The following is a 6,000-nucleotide window of genomic DNA, read 5'->3' as shown; positions in this document are numbered from 1 at the left end:
TATATAGGGGTACGCAAACTTTTTTTTTTTTTTTGAATTTTGAAGTGGCCTGTAGACGTCAGTAGTTTGGGAATCATGGGTCTATGAGGTTTCACCTGAGTTTCACTAAGGGTTCTGCGGGGGGTCCGCAAATGTATCGTAAATTTTTTTCTTGTTGCTTTTCTAATTTATTTGTAGAAGTGTATGCAAACATTGGAGTACCATGGAAATAATTCGGTCTGTAAATAAGAAGAAAAAGAAAAAAAAAAAAAATTGTCTTGAAATCTGTCTTTTGTTTTTATGTATTTGTGGTAAGCAAATTATTAGTTGAATAAAATTAATACTGATTCCATATCTACACCAATTTTATTCTTTAATCATTAATTGGTTTATAAAATATTTACAGCTTATAAAATTTATATTGGCTGTAAGTAATTATAGAACAAACATTTGCATTTATCTAATTTTATTTAATAAAAAATCTATGCTGTATCTACACTGATATTACATAGATATTAAACTCTCACTCTTAACGTATTATGCCTTGTGCATTTAGTTATTTTTAAATATTATCATAAACACCTTTTGGCGTCTCTCATATTGTGTGATTATCTTCACAACTGGGTTGTCATGTCTGCAATACCAGGGTACCTGCCCACCCACCGATGATAGGCCAATAGCTTTGAACCGGTGCCGTCTGGGTGATGGTACTCACTGAGAATAAGTAACCTTCTCTATTAGTGAAGCGTTACTTATTCGAGGTAGTGCAATACCATGGTGAGGGAAGAGCACAATATGAGATACAGAGCAAATGATGCCTCCCACACTACCATCGTAGTTTCTTAAGAGTTATCTATGGCGTAGCTACCCCGATATTATAGAGATATTAAACTCTTAACGTATTATGCCCTGTGCATTTAGTTATTTTTAAAAATTTATTTAATTGTACAGACAGGGACGGCTCCCCTATGTAAGCGACATAGGTGGTCGTCCGCCTAAGGAACTCGGCCTACATCTGCCCTTTGGTAGGGGGGGGGGGATGCACGGATTTCACGGTTCGCCTAGGCCTGTAAAAGGCATTTTTACAGATTTGAAAAATCCGGATATTGATCTTATTAATTTTCAATATCATGCCTCAGACTAGAGCAACGGGCATAAAGTGGCAGGAGTGCTATGATTCGGGGGAGAACTTGGGGGGGGGGGAGAAATTCTCCAACGCATCACAGCCTAAAAAAATGTGCAACTCGTGAAATGTTTACTGAAAGAAAGTCTAGGGCTGGCTGTTTCTGTGTAAATATTTCTAATGATACTGTTAGAAATAATCACGGCAACTTTAAATAAATAAATATATATATTTTTTTTTACTTTTTTAAAAAAAATTATAATCACACATAATTAAAAAAAAAAGCAATTTATATTTTCAGATCATACTTTTCAAACGTGAACTACTTGGACAAATTATACTTTTCAACCGGAATGAAGTGCCCTGTTCCGTCCCGTTCTTGCTGTTCCGCAGTGAATATGTTCTGTTTTGTTTGATATGTAAACACTCGGTTGCAATTCAGTTTACTCGTTATCTTTCCATTTAGTAATGTCTACCAAACAGCTTTTCTTATTTGATTGCACAATGTTTGTCATTACATTTTAGTTCATTAATACAACCAATGCGTTTTTGTTGATGCTCAAAAAGAAGATAAGCTTAACTTCGTAATGTTAATTCGTGCTGTTTTTAAATGTCATGCAACAACACACACACACATACCCTTCATATATAAAATAGCATCCTCTTGTTTTCAGACTAGTTACTAGCCATCCGAAGATACGAAGTTAATGCCTTAGGCTGTGACACGTAGGCTTAGTGATCTGTTCATCGCCCTCCCTTCCGAAGAAGTCTGCTGTTTGACAGTAGACTGGCAGGCTTATTTCTGTTACGTGTGGAACAAGCAGATGTGTGAGACTGCGGTAAGGAAGTTTTAATTTTTCACTAACGTAGTCAATTAATCCCTTACTCCTCTGAAAGTTTAATTTATTTAGTGTAATTTTTTAACGGCCGATATTATACTATCAAAGGTAATTTTAGTTTTCTTTAATTACTTCTGAATATCGCCTTCGATCATCACTAAAAATAATGGTTTATTCTCTGTGATGCTATATCAACAGTTATCTGAAATTTTAAGTTTCCGCTTCAGTATCGCCGCATTATTCTTCAAATTTTTCGGCCAACTTTTTTTTTTATTATTATTTTTTTTAATTTCAAATGTACTACAGTTACTTTCAACTAGTGGTTAGAAAGTATTTATTACACTTTCTCTTTAGAATTTAATTAAACCTGTTTCATAGTAGGAATAAAGTCTGTACGAGATTTTGTTTTTCACATGTGTCTGTGACCATATGGTATTTAGAAGAAAGTACAGATCTGTGGAACTGGAGATATAGCTTTTATCCGAGTATTTTTTACACGATTTATTGAAAGAGGATGGAGAGTTTCATCGATAGTTATTGTATTGAAATAAGCTTTTGTTTTTGAATCCACCGACCAGACATTTTTTAGCATGGACTAGTATATAATCACTTGACAAGATGCTTGTAACGATGTGCCATATTGTAAAAGGAGGAAATGCCTGTTGGGTTTCATAGCTGGAATGCAGTTTCACCCCTAACTTCTACTGTATGTTGGCAGACAGTACATATTTTATTGTATGCCACTTCATGTTATAAGTTTACATCGTTTAAATTCCATATGTATGTCAGTTTCGATTCACTTTAAACGTTACTTTAGCCTTTCTATTGTAACTGTAACTTATGAAGTACGAGTTTATAAGAAATTATTCGAAATCTTAGTTTATTCGGTACTATATTTCTCAAAAAAAGAAGTGATTTCATATGTTTTGATAACATTAAAAAGTTATATTGTAGTAATTCCCATTAGGACGAGTTTAGTTTTAAATATATTGAAATTATTAAATAAATAAAAAGTTGGTAATTGAAATTAAATCATTTTACAAAAAAAAAAAAAAAAAAAAAATTAAATTCCCAATATTTAAATGTAGTTTAATAACTTTTTTCATCCCAAGCAAAGTAAACTTTGCCAAAAATTACAATGAATGATTTTGATTAAATTATAATTTAATTTTTTTTTTGAGGTTTTAATTTTGTTTATAAATGGAGAAGTTGCAAAATAATTTGCTTGCACTTCAAATGGATTACTTAAGTGTGAATTTCTTAATATTATTACAAATTTAATCTGTTGGTTTAACCGCCAGCATTCATGCAAAAACTGATTGCAGCATATTGACCCAATTCAAGGGATATTTTTAAAATTTTTACTAGAAACCATGGAATGGTTTCTAGTGAATGTAAAAGTGGTTTCTAGTAAAAATGAGAAGAAAAAAATTGTTACAGATGGATGAACAAAAGTATTTAAAAAAAACAGTCAATTTCCCCAGGCTATGGCACTGCCAACAGGTTAAACTTTCTCTTTTGCAATGGTTTATACCATAGTGGTTCATAGTATCCTTGAACTAAAAAAAAAACGATTTATATACTGGGTGGTTATAAAACAAGTTTCCCTATTCAGGAGAGCCTAGTGCCAAAACAGAGTTAGCATGTGAAAATCGGTGTGTATGTCATTTAGGGTAAGGGGAAGCAATTTGTAGAAGAAAAAAAATTAGTTCAAATGTTCGCCACCAGGGAAAACAGCACTGAACATATGTAAAAGTTATCATTTACTTCAAGACATACTGCTTACACAAATGACATCCTGTTAGATAAAAGCAGAAAGGCCAATGCCACAGTCAATAACCATTATGGCTCTTAATAAAAAGGAACGTTTTCTTTTAGTAAAACTGTTCTACCAGAATAATAGTAACACTAATGCAGCACTACGTGAATATCAGAAACTTAATGGTTTGTGTAAAGGATCTTTGATGTCAGTGGGGCTTCAAAAACTAACAAAGAAATTTGAAGCGACGAAGGAGTTAGGTGTAATTCCAGGCAGGAGATGACCACGTATCGGAATGGAGGTAGTGGTGGTTGTAATGGCCTCCAGGTCAGAATGCGAAACACTACCAGTCAGTAGTGCCAGAGGTGTGTCAAGAGACTTGCACCTTCCTTGGTCTACTGCACGGAAAGTGCTTCGAATAATTTTACACTGGCTCCCGTACAAGTATTCACGTAGTGCAAGAACTAGTCTTGTGATCAGCAACAACGAATAGACTTTGATCTACAATTTTTGGCTCGTATGGAACTTGAAGATACGTCGGCCTGAATGATCTTGTGGCCTGATGAGGCATATTTCACTCTTCGTGGGGACGTAAATGCACAAAACTGCAGAATATGGGGAACTTCTCATCCATCCACTGTGCATGAAAGACCACTACAAAGTCCACATGTTACAGTATGGTGTGGATTCACAGCAGAGTTTATAATCGGACCATTTTCTTTGTCTACACCTCATGACCCCATAAGGTGTACGGTAACTAGTGTACGGTACTGCGCTCTTCTAAGAGATCACATTATTCCCCCCTCTGCAAGAAAGGCAATGCTTGGAGACCACAGTGTTCATGCAAGATGGTGCCCTCCCCATGTTAGTTGACAAGTGAAGGAACTGCTCCGTTCAATATTCGGAATTGATCGTATCATTTTTAGAGACTTTCTGCAGTTCTGGCCAGCCCTATCAGCAGATATCAATCCCTGTGATTCCTGACTGTGGGGGATACCTAAAAGACAGAGTTTACCGTGGTAGCATACAGATGCTTGTCGATTTGAAAGCACGCATTAAACAGCATGTAGTCAACATCCCCAATGAGATGATACGCAGGCCTCCATTTTCGGAAATGTCATCTCAAGGAAAGCACAAAACAATATCTGTAGATCCTAAGTTAAGTATTCCATCTGATGTTTACAGTGTCAATTTCTCCTCTGGTGGCGAAAATTTGAACTAATTTTTTTTCTTCTACAAATTGCTTCCCCATACTCTAAATGACATACCCACCAATTTTCATAGCACTAACTCTAACTGTTTTGACACTAGGGTCTCCTGAATAGGGAAACCCATTTTATAACCACACAGTATACATACATACACACACACACACACATATATATATATACTGCTTTTGGAAGAATTTACAAAGACAATATACAGACTGAGCCAGTACTGTATCTGATCAGCAATTAAAATTTTTGGTGTAAAAGAAAAGTTAAAACTTTACTGTTGAGTAAATATTACTGCAAAGGTATTTTCCTGCATTAGAATATAATGAGCATATTAGCATTAGTCTAAAGGAAAAATGATGTAAGGAAACCAGAATTATTTTTCAACTAAAAAAGGAAAAATGGTGACTGGTTTCATCACGGTATGTCTAACCCTTCCTAAAATTTACACGGGTTCTGTAGTTTTATAAGATTAGGCAGCAAGTTGTTCAAACCATTTTTTAATTTTTTTTTTTCTACAAATTGCTTCCCCACACTCTAAATGACATACCCACCAATTTTCATAGCACTAACTCTAACAGTTTTGACACTAGGGTCTCCTGAATAGGGAAACCCATTTTATAACCACGCAGTAATACTGTGTGGTTATAATTTTTGGCTGAAAAAAAGAAAATTTCTTGTATCCAATCTACAACTATCATTGCCTAATTGAAGTACATACATGAGAAATTCATGCAGACAATGACTATATGTAAGAAAAGTTTATTACGTTATTATTATTTTCAGTTATATACAGATTATTATTTTTAATTATATTTATGCGATAAAGTTTTATGTACATTATTATTACAATAAATAAAAAATAATAATATATGTAAGAAAACTTTATTACATAAATATACAGAATATTTGTTTAATCTGTATATTTATAGTATTAGTATTTGCCACACAGTGCAAGGAAGTCACAGGCTTTTGCTGCACTGGGAAAAAAAAAAAAAACCAAGTAGATAAGAAAATGCAAATTATAAGCATCCCTCCTTACACATGTAACTATCCAGTTGACCTTTGAATTTATTCAAACTGTCA

General features: G+C 34.1%; 1 protein-coding gene across 3 annotated transcripts in view; it reads left to right on the top strand.

Annotated features, from left to right (window-relative positions):
* The first annotated feature begins 1,734 nt into the window (after positions 1-1,734).
* LOC150091709 (fibronectin type-III domain-containing protein 3A-like) overlaps positions 1,735-6,000 on the top strand; it is a 489,490-nt gene continuing 485,224 nt past the window's right edge. Inside the window, exon 1 of one of the 3 annotated variants that reach the window (XM_090376531.1) lies at positions 1,735-1,941. The gene's annotated coding sequence lies outside the window, so the exon portion shown is untranslated. Of the gene's footprint in view, positions 1,942-2,014; positions 2,050-2,525; positions 2,648-6,000 lie in introns of those variants that run through there. The other 2 variants (XM_090376557.1, XM_090376540.1) reach the window with 2 other exon arrangements.

This window comes from Mastigoproctus giganteus, chromosome 1 (genome assembly GCF_048544385.1).
Source record: "Mastigoproctus giganteus isolate SK-2022 chromosome 1, ASM4854438v1, whole genome shotgun sequence".
In the NCBI taxonomy this organism is placed as follows: Eukaryota; Metazoa; Arthropoda; class Arachnida; order Uropygi; family Thelyphonidae; genus Mastigoproctus; species Mastigoproctus giganteus.
The sequence above is the reverse complement of the archived record's forward strand: the minus strand, read 5'-3'. Positions and strand labels throughout refer to the sequence as shown.